Below are 20801 nucleotides of genomic sequence, written 5' to 3'. Positions count from 1 at the left end.
CTCTCTATTACGTCGTTAGTTTGAAGACATAGTCAATGTGGCTTCGTTTACATGATGACCAGTTCGTGTTCAAACTACCATTAGGGAAATTGGGAAGCTTGGTGTTCCCTGTCGTGCAATTGCACATAACAAATCTTAATTGAACTCGCAATTTGCGGAGAATAATCATAGCCCGTCGACAACCAATGTGTCACGACTATCCATTCGTATAGCCTGTATGTATCAATCATGCAACCAGCTCGTAAAATTCACTTCTCTACTGGATAAGGTAGGATGGTAAGGATACTGGTTAGAGGAAAACACAAAAGACTTTTATGAAGTGAAGAGATTTGAAGGCAGAGTGTTAATGACGTATGATATGGTGAGCTTAACATAAATTATTATCACCTTAGTTTTTCATGACAAATAGTATAATTAAATCGATACAGCAGTTTCAGTGTCATCTGATCCAGCTCTCTAAACAATTTTCTATACATATCTAAAATTACTTAAACCATGCATTAGCAGTGAACTGTGTCTGTTAACTATCTTCTGTTCCATGTATCGTAAAATTGGTTTTCTAAAAAAAAAAAAATCGTCATACCTCGAGGACCTGAAATAGATATTTCTAGTACTAAATTAGTTTATTTATAAATGATCTTTGTAAGTATTTCAGCTGCACTGTGCCGCAAAATTCTTATGTGCGTATACGGTTTTCTCCGTATTATAATAAAATAATTGAGTTGCGCACTTCTTTCCTGCTACCTGGAACGTTATTGACCTACTTGATTCTTATATGATAAGCTGCTGCTTTTTTGCCTGCTGCGTTTCATAGGTGGTCTCATAAAATTTGTTGTCACACACTCCTTAAGCATAACATAACATTTACCTCATTAGAGTAAGCGACCTTAATCAAATTTTTTTTTAACCTACGAGCAATCATTCTGGTCTGAATGACCATTTTAATTTATTTCATTCAAGAGGAGAGAGCTTCGCTATACTTAAAACTAATGGTAGCAGGTGGCACTTAGCACGTCCCTACTATAATATTTATTTGTCAGCCCTTTCGGCTGTGGCCGTTCATGGCCCAATTAACTTAAAACTAACTTACATCTAAGGCAAATCTTGCTCTCCTACAATAAATGTGTTTTACTTCAGGTGCTCATATAAATTACTTATCTTGTTGTGGCAGGTCGACAGGGTGTTAGTCCTGTGCATTACTCTTACATACGTTGGTACTTCACACATAGTATGACAACTTATAGTGTGTGTATATTTTATTTTAGCAGCTTAACAGATATTTTCAGTGGTTGACTCGGTATTTCTTCAAGTCTGCGTGATGAAACAACCCATTTATTCGTCCAGATACAGGGTCAGCTAGTAGATAGCAACCAATGTGCGGCTTTCTTAATATAATATATGGTCCTTCATACAAGTGCTGCCACTTGCGATTCTTATGATGAATCAAAGATGGTTTGAAGTGGGTCTTTAATAGCACTCGTTCATTTATACGATACGATAAGACTTCGCTAATGTGTTTGTCATGCGCCTTTTTTCTTAGGTTGGCATGAGTGGTTAAAGATATGAGAGCTTGTCTTAACTTGTCGTCTAATGTTACTTCAGGGTGTTGTAATTTCGGTCTGCAGCTTCCCCGTGGAGGCATAAAGAAGCTACTAATGGTTTTCCGACTGGGATGGAGCTGAAATGTCAGTTATTTTTACTTGACTAGTATTTTGCGACCTACCAGGTCGAAAATTCGCGTTCGTATCCCATACGACTTGTGCATCACTTGATTGCGTGTTATTTGACATCGCGTTTGGTGCTTGGTTCGCCTGTGTGTAAAAAATAGTCGGATTTCCTTGGCTATTATGACCGGCGGTGTCAGGAAAAGCATCCGACGAATTGTCCTGACTATTGTTCCTGAACTGTTGGTTGGGTTGGTGAGAAAATGTCGCATTTTTCGGCTGTGAAAAATTTATTTGCTGAGAGGGAGTGAAGTGACTCGGCTGACTGTACTGTTGTGGTCTGTTATAATTGTTCCATTTCTTTCCCTTGTGACGATTTCCATTATTCGTCTTGTTGTGATGGTACTGGTAACTACCGTTGTGATTTATCGGTGAATTACCGTATTGTTGCTGTGTGTTTTGATAAATCGGATTGTATCTATTCTGGTGTGGATGTTTGTTATATTGTTTTCCATTGCGGCCGTTGAAACTGTTATGATTACCGTAAGGCTGAGCGTTTGGTTGTCCCGTGTTATGTTGGTACGACATTCCATTGACGCAATTTGTTATGTGATTCTGCGGAGCGGGCGGTCCATTATCATAATTATTCCGTGCGCTCGCACGCGCATCCTCATAGATCATATCCAAATTGTCAAGAACAGACAGAAAGGCTTCTAGGTCTTCTTCACTCACATTAACTAGTTTTTCTCTTATTGACACAGGAAGTTTTGACTTTAAGATCATGATTACATCTTTGGTTGAAATGGGCGTGTCCCAGTACTGAATTTTACGTAGATATTTTTCAAAATAACGTCTCAAACCTCCTCCTTTGGTGTTGAAAGGTTCGGCGTTGTAAACCTCCTTTCGGAGTTTTTGTTGTATACCTGAACTCCAGAATTTATTCAAAAAATGCTTTTCAAAATCTGCATAGGTGTGGCATTTGTCTATAATTTCTGTAGCCCAAATTGATCCTTCACCGTGTACATAGCCTAAAATGAACTGTATCTGCTGCCTGTCGTTCCATGATTCTGGAAAAGCACCTGTGAATGATTTTAGAAATACCATGGGATGTATATTTCGTTTTTCAGGTAGAAAAGGCTGAAAAACTCTGTGTTTTAGCACACTCCCGTCTCGCATTAGTTCGAGTGTTAGTTGATCGGCATGACTACGTGACGTAGAAGTTTCGTCACGTGTATTATTTACTGTTGGTGAGAATTGTACCAGACACTCTGGATATTGACGATTATCGCGTTCTGGCGGTAGCGAATACTCACTTTTATTGTCACCTTGCAATTCCGTAACTTGTCGTTTCAGTCGATCTATATAATTGCTTAGCTGACGTTTCCATTCCGGAAGATCGTGGCTAAATGCTCGTCTGATTTCACCTAATTCATTGGTTGAAGTGTCACCAGAAGTACCGGGAGCGGTTAAGATTTCTGCTGTAGCAGATTTAACCGTACCCTTTAGTTCAGCGTGTACCTTGCTGACAATGTACTGTTCTTTGGATTGCATCCACTCTTCAAATTCCCTATTAAGTATATTGCTTATACCGGTGTTGACATCTGCGATCTTTTTGTCAATATTGACATCGGATATTTGCTGAGCAAGGTCTTCAACTCGTTCGCCAACGTGGTTGACACCTTCTGTCAATTGGCTTACTCTCTTTGAAACATCACTGTAATGTTTCAAAGAGTCACTCGCAGTTGATTTACACACATCTATTTGGGCCTGCATATGTGTGAACTTGCTACCAATATTGGTCTCGGCGGATTCCACCATCGAAAGAACACTATCAATTTTTGCGTGTACGCTTGCGTTTAGCTCGCTTGCGTAAGCAGTGGTAGTGGCTTTAATTTTTTCCTCCATGGTGTCATTCGAATTTTTGATTTGTGCTTGGATGTCGGTAATAACAGAATTTATATTGTTCATTCGCACTTGAGTGCCCTCTATCCTTGATTCTAAACTGTTGAACCTGCTGTCACTTTGATTTGCTAACTGACTGATCTGCGTTTCAATATTGTCGCTTTGGTTTGTTAACTGACTGATTTGCGCTTCAATATTGTCACTTTGGTTTGTAAGCTGTGCCATGTTTGCTTCAAAACTGGTTTTCATATCAGCAAACAATTTTAGTATATCTGACAGCGAGCATTCACGTGACTGCGACGCGGTCTGTGGCGCCGACAGCTCACGTGTCACTTCGTCGTCTGTTGTTCCCTCACAACGAGGTTCAAGTTTCTTTACACCCGCGCGCGGTCTAAGTTGCCTTGGTTGCTCACCAGCCATCGTAAATTTAAAATAGTTACACTGCACGAGCTAAAAAAGATAATTTTTTTTTTAATTATGATTTTCACTTGTCAGGTGCGCCAAGGATTTCGCGTCCTGATTTCACAGATATTGCTTGCGCGTTATAAACAATTGGAACTCTGACACACGAAAATGCCAATATGGCAACGGGAGTGATAAAATAAATGAAAAACACCTATAGAGCAATGAAACTGGCACAGATAGCGGCCATCGTGATTTACTAAAATGCACAACAATGGAAATTCTTGCTAACTATTTCTAACTACTGTAAGCGAAATGATGAGATAGAGGCGGATCTAATAGCAAAAGGAAACAGAAATTTGGAAATTAAATTGCTTGAGGAAAAGGAAAAAAGCGTAGAGAGTGAATGTCACGAGCCGACTGAATGCTCGGTACGCAAAGCTTCAAACGTAATGAAAAATTGTACTCACATTAGTTATCTTGCGCGGTGCTATTTATTGCTGTTGTGGATTCTTACTGCGATTTTCTGCATATGCGTCCTTTTTTTTTTTTTTTTTAATCACTGGTTTTGGCTTCCAATTTTCTCCAGATGGTAGCATGAAAATAAAAAGAACAAATTAGTTTTTTAGTCAAGTCCCTGTTCGGGCGCCACATCTAGCGTTAAAAGGTTTTTTTGCTTTTCTCATTTAACCAAATTTAACATTGATGATGATAATTTATGGCAATGTTTGCCGACAAGATAAAGAATGCCACCTTTAACACTAGATTGCGTACTCACGGCAGTTCTCCTTGGCCGTTTTTTGGTACGACTTGGAAAGAGTGAAAAATTAATGAATGATCGCTGATGCGTCGGTTCTCGATTGTGTTCAGGAGACGCACAGATTGATTGCGCGAAAATAGTTTCTCAAATGACCTCTTAACCCGGATTGCTTTCACGCAATCAGACTCTTCAATGAAATTACCTAAGGGACCTATTTGAATAATGAAAAAAATGCAAAACAGTGAAATTTTGTAAAAAAAAAAGTTGTCTGATCGGAAATTGAACACATTAATGGTCTCCCAAATACAATCGAGACACCGCGATAAAGAGCGAAGCTGTAACAAAGTTCGCCGGCCGCGGTGGCCGTGCGGTTCTAGGCGCTCCAGTCCGGAGCCGCGCTGCTGCTACGGTCGCAGGTTCGAATCCTGCCTCGGGCATGGATGTGTGTGATGTCCTTAGGTTAGTTAGGTTTAAGTAGTTCTAAGTTCTAGGGGACTGATGACCATAGATGTTAAGTCCCATAGTGCTCAGAGCCATTTGAACCATTATTTTTGTAACAAAGTTCATTTAAATATAAACATTATTTGTGGTTAATTTAAAGAAAAGAATAAACATAGATTTTCTGTACAGTGAAGCATCAATATATTCTCAAAGAACAAAGGCATTAAACTATAAACATTAACAAATTTACAATGAATAAAAAACTTACACTTTTATGTTTTTCTCATACGTGGAACAGTCCAACAATCGCTGCTTTTGTGTGTGTGATATTTTGTAAAAATTAAATGTCCTGGCGTGCGCGTAAGTATTTTTTATCGTCACAAGGTTTACAAAAGCGTTTTCTTTCTTGATGATAACGTGGTTTTTCACACTAAATGAAATATAACTTGTAGCGGTGCTACACAACACGTCTTAACAAGTCGGCAACCAAACATCAAAGGTAATGAAGTACATGTTAACATATCGGCGACCAGAAGTACAACTAACTATAAAGACTCTAGAATTTTCCTAACAAATTATAAATTGTTCTTTCTTATGTTTCGCAGCTTCTTGCTATCAAGCGCTGCGGCAATGATTTTAAATATCTGCGCCCAGCGAGTCAGTGTTTAAAAGTACCTTTTAAACGCTGGCCGCGCGTCTTGGTATAGGCGCACGTTATAAACAGATTTCGTTTCTTTACTCTCACGTTGTCATGCTTAGTATCATTAAAAACTACAGCTCGATGGCTGTCATTTTCTCATACGCAAAATGTCTGAAATCCAATAATATCACAACACCACGGTGATACAAATGGTTCAAATGGCTCTGAGCACTATGCGACTTAACTTCTGAGGTCATCAGTCGCCGAGAACTTGGAACTAATTAAACCTAACTAACCTAACGACATCACACACATCGATGCCCGAGGCAGGATTCGAACCTGCGACCGTAGCGGTCGCTCGACTCCAGACTGTAGCGCCTAGAACCGCACGGCCACTCCGACCGGCACGGTGATACAGGTTTACGTGCCTACCTACACCACAGATGATGAACTGATTGGAGCAATGTGCGATAAAAGAGATTATTCAGATAGTTAAGCGAGACAAAAGTTTAAAATGTGATGAGAGAATGGAATTCGTTTGCAGATGTGGAAAGAGAAAATAGTAGGAAAGGGTAGAGCTTGGGGAATGGATGAAAGGGGCAGCCTCCTGATTGAATTCTGCGCAGAGCACAATTTTATCATCGCCAACACTTCGCTTAAGAATGATGAAAGAAGGATGCATATTTGGAGCAGAATTTTCGAAACTCGATTTTAAATTGTAATCCATTTCCCATAGCAGACGCTTACCGAGGATATTTTATTGGCTATGAAATGCAGTTACAATTAAAGAGACCGTAAACGATAGCAAATTGAGGATATGGAACCTGAATAATTTAAGACCCAGCGTTTTTCGATAATCTTAAAGGGACCATTAGGCCACGACTAACTGAAAAAGAGGAAGGAATCCACTACAGTACAGTTGAATATCTTTGAGAGAGGAAGTGGTGAAGGCAGCAGAGAATGTAAATGAGAAGAAGTTACAATAGAAATTCTTGGATAAAACGCGATATATTGAATTTAATTGTCAACAGGGGAAAACATAAAAATTCAGCAAATAAATTAGGCCATATGGAACAGAAATGTCTAAAACATGGCATTGATCGAGAGTCCAAAATCGCAACTGTGATTTTGCGCTTGGAAAATATATATGCTGCAATTAAATAAGATCAAGAGGGAACAAAACTTTGTTCAAGAGAGAACTGTCAAGAGGTCATTTGCCAAGCCAGACCTAAGCAAAGAAGAGAAGGCTGGAAGGTGGAAGGCGTACTCGTATTTAGAGAGGGGAGGGAGAGGGATTATACAAGCTAACATTGGCTCAATGTTAGATTCCTGCGAAATGTCTGAACACGCTAGGCAATACTAATACTGCCACTTAGCTTATTAAACAGACTAAACAAAGGGAAGCTTGTGTTAATGGTATTTTTATGTTCAGAGAAAGGTTATGACAGTCTTAACTGAAAGACACTCTTCGAAACTCTGGAGGTATCAGCTGTAAAACACAGAGACACAAGATATCTGCAACTTGTACAGAAATCACACTGCAGTTGTAAAACTTCAATGACTTTAAAGCGATACAGTAATTGAGAAGACAGAAGTAGGGGGGATATAAAATGCAGACTGCCAACAGCAAAAAGAGCGTGTCTGAAAAAGAAAATTTTTTGACATCGTATAGATATTTAAATGGTTGGGTAGTAGTTTATGAAGGCATCTGTGTGGAGTGTAGCCTTGTGTGTAAGTGAAACTTGGCCAATGAACAGTTCTGTCAAGAAGACAATGGACGCATTCAAAACATGGTGATAAAGAATAATGCTGAATATTAGGTATGTAGATTGTATAACTAAATAGGTACTGAATTAAACTGCGGAGGAAAAGAAAATTGTGGCACAACTTGTCTAAAAGAGGGAATTATTGACAGGCCATATTCTGGGGCATTAAATTGCAGAGAGAGAGACCAAGGCTGGCCAACGGTAAGCAGATTCGATTGGCTGCAGGATGCAGTAGTTAACGTAGAGACGAAGAGGCCTACACAAGGGAGAGTGTCGTGGGGGCACTGTATCAACACAGTCTTCAGGCTGAACCTCACAGCAAACGAAACAGTGAGACGAATTGTATTTCTTGTTAATGCAGCCCAGTAGCCGTATTTATTGCCAGAATATTTCTTTAATATAGCCCCTAGCACATATCACTTGTGATGTATTTATGTATGCACCTCTATTCCCCATTACAAACAGCTTTATGTTAGGGAAAAGTTACAACTTGAACGCAATTTTCTTATGGCGACTATCAACAAATGATAAAGTTGAATTACTGTTTTGGCCTCTCTGACCAACAACCAATGATCGGTTACGTATTATCCATGATTTTCGAATCCACGGGCAGTTCTCGAACAGTGTAGAAGTCATCGATGACAAATGTATCGTAATGCAGTACTGCATATGCCGCCATACGTTTTTTGTGAAGTGGAAACTTTTCCGCTGACTTCAAATATCATGTGACCTTTCTCAGGCATATTAAAGGATGCATTAACGTCGTATAAAATTATTTTTAATTGCTGTTTGGGTTGGTAAAGCAAGTTAATCAAAAAATGAATACAGCATTTTGGTAACCAAATATCGAATCGGAAATTTGATCATAACATCTAAAGTAGTAACTATGAAACCAGTTATTATGACTGATCCTTCGTATCTACTTGCAGGACCGGAATCGATGAGACTTTAGGGATACTGAAGATGACGCACAGAATATTATGTTTGGTACTTTATACCAAGGTGTTTGACACAAAGATTCGATTAGGGATTTAAAATCGTTCGGGAAAAGAAATCAACAAATCAGAGGCAGTATATTCTGTCTGTGAAGACTATTTCAGCCATGCTGGAAAGATTAATTGGCAATCTGGAGTTACTACATCTAATTATGAAGTATTCTAAACGCTGCAAATAAACAAAATGTCTTAAGGCAAAACGAAATAATTAACAAGTTTGTTTGCGTGGCCATAGTCCGCAGCAACACACAGAAATATTCGCTTTTTAAATAACAGACGCTTCTTTCTTGCTGTAATATATTTTATTTGCTCCAGACGCTTTTGCCTTTTACTTTAAGGCATTTTCAGTGGAATCTCTGCGATATTTGCGGATTGTAAAACAGTTCACGTCTTATTTTTGTACGTGAATAAGTGACTACGTGAGTATGGCTGGCATCTGCGTTTCCTCTCATCTGGTCGCAGGCTGGAGTACGGGACATAAGCACAAGCTCACGTTACAAACATTTTTCTCCCCGTTTTTCATGTTCTCTCCTCTAATTGGTGTGGAACACTGTTATTCTTCTGTCACTAGCTGAGGGTATTTTACCAAAAACTGATTTTAAGTCATAGCTACTGTGCCTTCGATTTATGTCTCTTCTTATTTGGTTTGTTTGTGTACACATTGCCAACCAATGACAACCTAAGGAAGAATATGCTGAAGTTCATTTCCGTTCTCGTCTCTACATCTGTGTGTGTGTGTGTGTGTGTGTGTGTGTAGTTAGGGAGAGTTGAAGAAAGTTGAATGTGAACGTAATAGCTGTCAGATAGTGGTTGAAAGTTTTCGCGTTCAGCTGATCTGAGTTTTGGTTTAAATGTTTTGTGGAGGGGTTCATGTAAGATTGAGGAGAAAGGGGTTGGATACTAATGTTCTGATAATAATCATCTGTTGAAGTGATATTCTATCATTTTATTTATTAATGTAAGCAATGAGTTTATTCTTACATGAACCCCCCACCCACAAAAAAATATACACTTACAGATATGAGGAGAACAGAAATGAACAGATGTTACTTCTCAGCATGTAATTCGTTAGGTTGTAGGTTGGCAACATGTAAAAAACAAGCCAAATAGTAAGAGATATAAAGTCTACACACTGTGGTTACAACTTAAAATCACAGTTTTCTGTAAAATGTAGATTGCTAGTAAAGCAAGCACTCCGTCTTCAGGCCACAAGTGGCCCATCGGGACCATCCGACCACCGTGTGATCCTCAGTTGAGGAAGCGGATAGGAGGGGCGTGTGGTCAGCACACCGCTCTCCCGGTCGTTATGATGGTTTTCTTTGACCGGAGCCGCTACTATTCGGTCGAGTAGCTCCTCAATTGCCATCACGAAGCTGAGTACACCCCTATATAGCTAGTGACAGACGAGTAATAGCGCTCCACACCAATTAGCGCAAAGAACATGAAAAAGGAGAAGAAAAAATTTCGAACGTAAAAACGTGATTTCGTTTCGTACACTATGTTATCAAAAGTGTCTAAACACCCCCAAAAACATACGTTTTTCATATTAGGTACATTGTGCTGCCACCTACTGCCAGGTAATCCATGTCGGCGGCCACAGTAATCATGAGGCATCGTGAGGGAGCAGAATGGGAACTCGCGGACTTCGAACGTGGTCAGGTGATTGGGTGTCACTCGCGTCATACGTCTGTATGCGAGATTTCCACACACCTAAACATCTCTAAGTCCACTATTCCCGATATGATAAGTGGAAGCGTGAAGGGACACGTACAGCACAAAAGCTTACAGGGCGACCTCGTCTGTTGACTGACAGAGACGGTCGTCAGTTGAGAGGGTCGTAATGTGTAATAGGCAGACGTCTAAACTGCATCAGGATCCACTGCAAGTACTACGATAGTTACGCGGGAGGTGAGAAAACTTTGATTTCGTCGTCGAGCGGCTGCTCATACGCCACACATCACGCCGGTAAATACCAAACGACGCATCGCTTGCTGTAAGGAGTGTAAACATTGGACGATTGAAAGTGGAAAAACGTTTTGTGGAGCGACGAATCATGGTACACAACGTGACGATCCGATGGCAGGGTGTGGGTATGCCTAGTGCCCGTTGAAAGTCATCTGCAAGCGTGTGTAGTGCCAACAGTAAAATTCGGAGGCGGTGGTGTTATGGTGTGGTCGTGTTTTTCATAGGGCTCACACTCCTTGTTGTTTTGCGTGGCACTATGGTTCAAATGGCTCTGAGCACTATGGGACTTAACTACTGTGGTCATCAGTCCCCTAGAACTTAGAACTACTTAAACCTAACTAACCTAAGGACATCACACACATCCATGCCCGAGGCAGGATTCGAACCTGCGACCGTAGCAGCCGCGCGGTTCCGGACTGCGCGCCTAGAACCGCTAGACCACCGCTGCCGGCGCGTGGCACTATCACAGCACAGGCCTACATTGATGTTTTAAGCACCTTCTTGCTTCCCACTGTTGAAGAGCAATTCATGGATGGCGATTGCATCTTTCAACACGATCGAGCACGGTGGCGGGGTGGTTACACGACAGTAACATCCCTGTAATGGACTGGCCTGCACAGAGTTCTGACCTGAATCCTATAGAACATCTTTGCAATGTTTTGGAACGCCGACTTCGTCCTAGGCCTCACAGACCGACATCGATACCTCTCCTCAGTGCAGCACTCAGTGAAGAACGGGCTGTTATTCCCCCAGAAACCTTCCAGCACCTGATTGAACGTATGACTACGAAAGTGGTAGCTGTCACGAAGCCTAAAGGTGGGCCAACACCATACTGACTTCCAGCATTACCGATGGAGGGCGCCACGAACTTGTAAGTCATTTTCAGCCAGGTGTCCGGATACTTTTGCAGGGTGTCCACGACCCGGGACAACCGGGGGATCCGGGAAAAACCCGGTGATTTTTTCATCCGGGAGAAAACCGGGAAAAACCTGGGATTTGTTTAAATTCCGGATAATTTTTCATTATTTTTGCTCTTAGTTAAATTTCTGTTATTTAGACTGGTAAGAACCAGTACTCTGACAAAGGATATTACTGTATCCTGCTACTGCAGAATAATACTACAGCAATAAAATATGAACGAGAGAAAAAACTGAAATAGAACTTAAATTGCAAAGGAAATGCGCCATATACAGCAACTAAACACAGTGCTCATACAAGTGTCTGCCAACAGTAAAATGTGTCACAGGCTTTAGGAAGACTATGCAATGCTTCGTAATAACAAACTGCCTCCGACGAGCATGACGTCACAACTGTTAACATTAGATTTGTTTTAGCAGTTACGAGTGGGATCATGCGATCATGCGCATGCGCAGTTGCGTAGTACCATCTTCCGCTTGTAGCTACAGAAACGTTGCTGTTGGCTGTGTAAGCAGTCGCAGGGGGAAAAAAAGCAGCTAGATGTTACCGTGAAAAATTTTACTGGCGCGCCCAAGCTCACAGATTGCGCAGCAGCCCTGGATCTAGGAATGAGTGTGTGTGTGTGTGTGTGTGTGGCGCCGCGGGGGGGGGGGGGGGGGGGGGGGGGGGGGAATTCATTGAACAATGTTGAACACATTCTAAGTTGATTTCTGAATGAATCATTAGTTGATTTGTGAATGCGTGCAGGTCTATTCTGGAAGTAGCGCGGAAAACGCCTAACCCGAGAATAAGTGCGGGATAACTAAACTGGTGATTCTGGAAGAGTTAGTCAAGTTAATCCTGCGAATAAGCTTTGACACTGGCAGGAATAGATACAGAATTAGTGATGACAACAATGTTTGTTAGAACGAGGAAGGAGAAGAAACTTAAATTATGGAAGTATACGACGATTCCAAGTTTATATAAAAATTTCTGAGTTTGGATTCCGTAGAAACACTGGAACACGTGAGGCAATACTGACCTTACGACTTATCTTAGAAGAAAGATTAAGGAAAGGCAAACCTACGTTTCTAGCATTTGTAGACTTACAGAAAGCTTTTGACAATGTTGACTGGAATACTCTCTTTCAAATTCTAAAGGTGGCAGGGGTAAAATACAGGGAGCGAAAGGCTATTTACAATTTGTACAGAAACCAGATGGCAGTTATAAGAGTCGAGGGTCATGAAAGGGAAGCAGTGGTTGGGAAGGGAGTAAGACAGGGTTGTAGCCTCTCCCCGATGTTGTTCAATCTGTATATTGAGCAAGCAGTAAAGGAAACAAAAGAAAAATTCGGAGTAAGTATTAAAATTCATGGAGAAGAAATAAAACTTTGAGGTTCGCCGATGACATTGTAATTCTGTCAGAGACAGCAAAGGACTTGCAAGAGCAGTTGAATGGAATGGACAGTGTCTTGAAAGGAGGATATAAGATGAACATCAACAAAACCAAAACAAGGATAATGGAATGTAGTCTAATTAAGTCGGGTGATGCTGAGGGAATTAGATTAGGAAATGAGGCACTTAAAGTAGTAAAGGAGTTTTGCTATTTGGGGAGCAAAATAACTGATGATGGTCGAAGTAGAGAGGATATAAAATGTAGGCTGGGAATGGCAAGGAAAGCGTTTCTGAAGAAGAGAAATTTGTTAACATCGAGTATTGATTTAAGTGTCAGGAAGTCATTTCTGAAAGTATTCGTATGGAGTGTAGCCATGTATGGAAGTGAAACATGGACGATAAATAGTTTGGACAAGAAGAGAATAGAAGGTTTCGAAATGTGGTGCTACAGAAGAATGCTGAAGATTAGATGGGTAGATCACATAACTAATGAGGAAGTATTGAATAGGATTGGGGAGAAGAGAAGTTTGTGGCACAACTTGACCAGAAGAAGGGATCGGTTGGTAGGACATGTTCTGAGGCATCAAGGGATCACCAATTTAGTATTGGAGGGCAGCGTGGAGGGTAAAAATCGTAGAGGGAGACCAAGAGATGAATACACTAAGCAGATTCAGAAGGATGTAGGTTGCAGTAGGTACTGGGAGATGAAAAAGCTTGCACAGGATAGAGTAGAATGGAGAGCTGCATCAAACCAGTCTCAGGACTGAAGACCACAACAACAACAACATAAAAATTTCGCGCTACTACTTTTTGCTCTCATGCTTGAGAAACTGTAGCGTATGAATAAAGTGTAAAACTGTTTCCTAACGTAAAGCTTTTTGCTTGTAGTAGGCCTAATAGGCATTTGATATTGGTACTTGGTGAATTATATTCTGCCTTGTTATAAAAATGACCATTTCTGCCAAAACAGACTCGTTTAGTTGGCATGTGTTACAATTGCTGCAGTATTATAAAGGCCTATTTTGTTTTATCCCGCAGACAGTGACAAAATATAGGTAATCAGGTCCAGAAACCACACCAATCTTGGGCCTATTTGTAATTACAGCTTTTTCAGTATTAGACAGCGACATTTCGATTTCTCATGTAACAAAATGTCTGACGAACTTTGATTAGGTAACAGATCCTTTCGCAGGAAGAAAAGCATGCCATGTAAAGCTGTAGCAAGATTACACAGAGAAAAATTCTAGGAGCTAAGGATTGAAGAAATGTGTACTGTCTTGCTTGTCTCTTCTCTTTACTGGTTTAATGTATCATATACTTAATTTTATGTCACACAAAGCAGCAAGTTGGTAGCTAATAGGGAATAAAGAGTGCAAATTGTCTCAAGAGGCAGGATATTAAACCGGCCAACTGGAAGCACGAGAGGCACCATAGGACATTTGTCCGTAAAATACGTATAAAAGTTGAATAATAAGTTTATTTTACAAATATTCAGGTATTACAATATGGTCTCCTTCAAAGTAATCGCCCTGAGACGCGATACACTTCTGCAAACGCCGTTTCCACTGTTGATAACATTGCTGAAAGTGTCCAGTTGTGATCTTGTTCAGTTACCGTGTCGTTTCCGCCTTGATGGCTTCCACATCTCCCAAGTGCCGCCCCCAAAGCACTATTTTGCATTTCGGGAACATGAAGAAGTCACACGGGGCTAAATCGGGTGAATAAGGCGGGTGGTCTGTCACGGTGATTGAGCTTCGGGCCAAAAACTCGCGCACAACGAGCGACGTGTGAGCAGGCGCATTGTCGTGATGAAGTATCCACCTGGCCCCTTTTGCCAACTCCGGTCGAACTCGGGCCACACGAGCTCTGAGACGTGTCAGAACTTCAACGTAAAAATTTCCGTTCATTCTCTGGCCGGGAGGGACAAATTCCTTGTGAACAATGCCTCTAGAATAAAAGAAAACAATCAACATTGTCTTCCCATTGGACCTTGATTTTCGCGACTTTTTTGTTCTCGGTTCTCCTGCTAGTTTCCATTCCCTACTTTGAGATTTGAGCTCCACATCGAATTCTTAAAACCAGGACTCGTCTCCAGTGATGACTCGGTTGAGAAAGTCCCCTCGTTCCTCTGCTTCCAACCAATCCTCACAGCACTCAACCCTCTTTGCTTTCTGTTCTGGCGTCAAGAGCTTCGGTACGATTTTCGCACCCAATTTCTTCATTTCAAGTTTTTGTGTCAGGATTTCGTGAACGATTGTTTTGGGGATTGACAGCTCGTCAGCAATCATTCTGACTGTCAATCTACGGTCTTTCAGAACACAAGCCCGAATTCGTTCAACATTTGCATCGGAACTCGATGTCGACGGGCGTCCTGGGCGAGGGTCATCGTTCACTTCTTCTCGGCCATCCCAGAACCTTTTTAACCACTTGTTCACGGTTGGTTCCTTCAGAGAATTGTCTCCGTAAACCTGTTTCAAACACTAAAAAATCTCACGGCCATTCTTGACTAGCTCTGCAAGAAACTTGATGTTGCCAGGCTGTTCCTCAATCAGAGAGAGCTCCATGCCGACGGCAGGTGGAAAAGGGTAACTGTCAACAAGCTGCCGCACTCTCCCACCTTCACGCAGAGTGCTCTGATCGAACTAAGCGTTGATGGGATTGATCACAGCAGTAGTCCCACCTAGCGGTGACTGCAACCTGTAACATAAAGACATTATTTAACTTTTATACGTATTTTCCGGACAAACCTCGTATAGTTTGATGGCTTCCAGTACAAAATATACACGTTTCAATTCCACAGACCGAAATACAGTGTCGTGCGATAGGAAGAATGCTGTGTGAAGAGAAGTGGCGCAGACCTTTGGCACTCTTAAGATCAAATAACATGTCTTACAATTCCTTGGACACATATGTTTTATGTATCAGAGTCTTCATAAAGATGTACGCTACAGAATGAACGTATTTTTGAAAATTCGATTTTTTTTTAATTTTTGACGTTTTTTCTCAAACTTTCGAGGGACGCCACTATCTACTATTGCCCCGGTTCGGAAATATCGTTGATACGGGTCTGATGCACAGAGCAGTCTGAGTTATAATAGGGAAGCGAGTAGTCTCCACATGACCCGTGTTTACGTTTAGTGATTTTGCTGTTTCCTGTTTGTCTACTGCTCTCAAGTCAAATGAAAACAAATTTGATTTCTTTGGCCAGGAGCTATCATGTGAATTAAAATACATTCACATAATTACGGAATGCTAAAATACGTTATTAGTTTCAGATTTCATTTTATTTCCACCTTTCTGACAGTCAAGTATTAATTGCCATGCAGAACAAAGAAGTTATTTTTATCGGTTTGCTGAAGAAATTTTCTTTTATTAATCTTTTCCGCTGAGGCAGTCTATATATTTGAAACAAAGGGTTTAATTTCAAACTATTGGCTAGTTTCAACTGTTCACTGCATTTCAAGTGTGCATTTTCATCTTCTACAACGTATGCCATAATGCCATAACAAAGAACCAGACATGAGATAACAAAGTACTGGCACCCGAGGAAATTAACATCCCGAAACCACATTGAAAAGTTAAATATCAGGTTGATGCCTACTTCACTGGGAATCTGGGACTCATTTAAAAATCAGCTCTTTGATGACGAGCCATGTAGAAGAATTTATAGCCCAGAAGATCACACTTTTATGTAGTTATTAAAAAAATTACTGGCAAATTTGACTGATATATCTTAAAATGTAATACGTGCATGAACGACCAACATTATATGTGAAAGATTAGCTTGTATTGGCCTTAGAGACCAATATTATATGTGAAAGCTTTGTTTTTCTTGTAGCAACATTATATATATTAAATTAAACCATTAACTTTTCCTGTTCATGTGTCCGCGCTACTTAACAGTGATGTTGCTATTGGCTCACTACACCACGTGTCTGAAGCTCTGAATATCCGCTGTCATCGGCTGGCGAGATCACGTGACATGAGCTATGACTGGCTTACAAATACGCATCACAATCACGATTTCAATGCTTCGGAAAGTAAAATGCGGTGTTTGGTGGAATTCGAATTTATACTTTCGTACTACAAAAATATGGAGCGAATATGTTACTGCACATCAAACATCTTTCCAAAAGGTGTTCCGTTTTCTAAAGCACCGGGAAATTCTACGCCCATGCATTAAACCATAACCATTCAAAGGATTGATAAATTATACAGTTTCAAGAGAAAATATACCGTCAATTAACAGGGAAAAACTGTTTCCACCCGGAATAAAGTGTATTTTTAACCGGGAAATCCGGAAATTTTTTTTCCTTGTCCACGTATACACCCTGTTTTGATCACATAGTGTAAGTTAAGTTTTAGTGCGACCTCCAGCATGTGACCAGATGAGAGAAACACAGAGGTCAGCCAAAAACTCGATTAACTGTAAGTAATCACTTATTTACATAAAAAAAGAAGATGCGAACTGCTTTATGATCTACAACTATCGCATATCAAAGCAAAATTGAAACAGTGTAGATTGCACTGAATATGTCGTAAAGCAAAAGGCGAAACGAAGAAAATAGATTGCAGCAAGTAAGTTGCGTTTGTTACTTACAAAACGAAATAATCAATAGCTGTAGATACTTATCAAATTACATGTTATGACTCACCAGCAAATTAGTTTCGGGTTAACTTCTGTAGACCTACATAGTATATTGTAAATATTGATGTGGTCCATGTCGCTGCAATCCTCATTTCATATGCTATTAAATGCCACTTTAAAAAAGTTCATCGATCCATTGAGAAAAACTATAGTTACTTTCAAGTCTCGATAGGTGAATAGATTTTGCATACTTACAATGCGAAAAAATACGTGACTCTTTACGAGCTATCATTTGAAAAAAAAGTTTTCTATATCTGGTACCGTTTAAGAAATTTGGGGCCGATACAGCCACATGATATACGACGTGCAGGGCGAAGTATCGGTAGTATCACGAGCGCCCAGCGCGGTGCGTCCGCCGATATGTCATCCAATATCTCCATAAGGGTGATAGCTATCGATCTGTTCTCAAATTTAAACACGATTTCGCTATGTTGACTAAATTTCATACACAGTAATATACCACCTAAAATGAACTATACGCAAGTGGACGTAATGTGTTTTTACCTCTGCACACTGAATAAAATTTCGTCTAGTGGTTTACATAAAAGTGATGCAGCAAGTAACAACGACGAATAAGCAAAACAAATTCAGTCCTTTGTCGAGCGAAAATGTCAGGCTGTATGATGCTGAAAAATCAATTTTTTTCACGAAATAGTTTGCTTGAAATGGGATGGTACACTATGTGATCAAAAGTATCCGGACACCTGCCTGAAAATGATTTACAGGTTCGTGGCGCCCTCCATCGGTAATGCCGGAATTCAATATTGTGTTGGCCCACCCTCAGCCTTGATGACAGCTTCCATTCCCGCAGGCATCCGTTGATCAGGTGCTGGAAGGTTTCTTGGGGAATGGCAGCCCATTCTTCACAAAGTGCTGCACTAAGGAGAGGTATCGATGTCGGTCGGTGACGCCGGGTACGAAGTCGGTGTTCCAAAACGCCCCAAAGGTGTTCTATAGGATTCAGGTCAGGACTCTGTGCAGGCCAGTCCATTACAGGCATGTTACTGTCGTGTAACCACTCCGCCACAGGCCGTGCATAATGAACAGTTTCTCGATCGTGTTGAAAGATGCAACCGTCATCCTCGAATTGCTTTTCGACAGTGGGAAGCAAGAAGATGCTTAACATATCAGTGTAGGCCTGTGCTGTGATAGTGCGACACAAAACAACAAGGAGTGCAAGCCGCCTCCATGGAAAACACAACCACAACATAACACCACCGCCTCCGAATTTTACTGTTGGAACTACACCCGCTGGCAGATGACGTTCACCTGGAATTCGCCACACCCACACCCTGCCATCGGATCGCCACATTGTGCACCGTGATTCGTCTCTCCACACAACGTTTTTCCACTGTTCAATCGTCCATTGTTCTACATCTACATCTACATTGATACTCCGCAAGCCACCCAACGGTGTGTGGCGGAGGGCACTTTACGTGCCACTGTCATTACCTCCCTTTCCTGTTCCAGTCGCGTATGGTTCGCGGGAAGAACGACTGTCTGAAAGCCTCCTTGCGCGCTCTAATCTCTCTAATTTTACATTCGTGATCTCCTCGGGAGGTATAAGTAGGGGGAAGCAATATATTCGATACCTCATCCAGAAACGCACCCTCTCGAAACCTGGCGAGCAAGTTACACCGCGATGCAGAGCGCCTCTCTTGCAGAGTCTGCCACTTGAGTTTATTAAACATCTCCGTAACACTATCACGGTTACCAAATAACCCGGTAACGAAACGCGCCGCTCTTCTTTGGATCTTCTCAATCTCTTCCGTCAACCCGACCTGGTACGGATCCCACACTGATGAGCAATACTCAAGTATAGGTCGAACGAGTGTTTTGTAAGCCACCTCCTTTGTTGATGGACTACATTTTCTAAGCACTCTCCCAATGAATCTCAACCTGGTACCCGCCTTACCAACAATTAATTTTATATGATCATTCCACTTCAAATCGTTCCGCACGCATACTCCCAGATATTTTACAGAAGTAACTGCTACCAGTGTTTGTTCCGCTATCATATAATCATACAATAAAGGATCCTTCTTTCTATGTATTCGCAATACATTACATTTGTCTATGTTAAGGGTCAGTTGCCACTCCCTGCACCAAGTGCCTATCCGCTGCAGATCTTCCTGCATTTCGCTACAATTTTCTAATGCTGCAACTTCTCTGTATACTACAGCATCATCCGCGAAAAGCCGCATGGAACTTCCGACACTATCTACTAAGTCATTTATATATATTGTGAAAAGCAATGGTCCCATAACACTCCCCTGTGGCACGCCAGAGGTTACTTTAACGTCTGTAGACGTCTCTCCATTGATAACAACATGCTGTGTTCTGTTTGCTAAAAACTCTTCAATCCAGCCACACAGCTGGTCTGATATTCCGTAGGCTCTTTCTTTGTTTATCAGGCGACAGTGCGGAACTGTATCGAACGCCTTCCGGAAGTCAAGAAAAATAGCATCTACCTGGGAGCCTGTATCTAATATTTTCTGGGTCTCATGAACAAATAAGGCGAGTTGGGTCTCACACGATCGCTGTTTCCGGAATCCATGTTGATTCCTACATAGTAGATTCTGGGTTTCCAGAAATGACATGATACGCGAGCAAAAAACATGTTCTAAAATTCTACAAGAGATCGACGTAAGAGATATAGGTCTATAGTTTTGCGCATCTGCTCGACGACCCTTCTTGAAGACTGGGACTACCTGTGCTCTTTTCCACTCATTTGGAACCCTCCGTTCCTCTAGAGACTTGCGGTACACGGCTGTTAGAAGGGGGGCAAGTTCTTTCGCGTACTCTGTGTAGAATCGAATTGGTATCCCGTCAGGTCCAGTGGACTTTCCTCTATTGAGTGATTCCAGTTGCTTTTCTATTCCTTGGACACTTATTTCGATGTCAGCCATTTTTTCGTTTGTGCGAGGATTTAGAGAAGGAACTGCAGTGCGGTCTTCCTCTGTGAAACAGCTTTGGAAAAAGGTGTTTAGTATTTCAGCTTTACGCGTGTCATCCTCTGTTTCAATGCCATCATCATCCCGTAGTGTCTGCATATGCTGTTTCGAGCCACTTACTGATTTAACGTAAGACCAGAACTTCCTAGGATTTTCTGTCAAGTCGGTACATAGAATTTTACTTTCAAATTCAATGAACGCTTCACGCATAGCCCTCCTTACGCTAACTTTGACATCGTTTAGCTTCTGTTTGTCTGAGAGGTTTTGGCTGCGTTTAAACTTGGAGTGGAGCTCTCTTTGGTTTCGCAGTAATTTCCTAACTTTGTTGTTGTACCACGGTGGGTTTTTCCCGTCCCTCACAGTTTTACTCGGC

This window comes from Schistocerca piceifrons, unplaced genomic scaffold (genome assembly GCF_021461385.2).
Source record: "Schistocerca piceifrons isolate TAMUIC-IGC-003096 unplaced genomic scaffold, iqSchPice1.1 HiC_scaffold_822, whole genome shotgun sequence".
Classification (NCBI taxonomy): Eukaryota; Metazoa; Arthropoda; class Insecta; order Orthoptera; family Acrididae; genus Schistocerca; species Schistocerca piceifrons.
The sequence above is the reverse complement of the archived record's forward strand: the minus strand, read 5'-3'. Positions refer to the sequence as shown.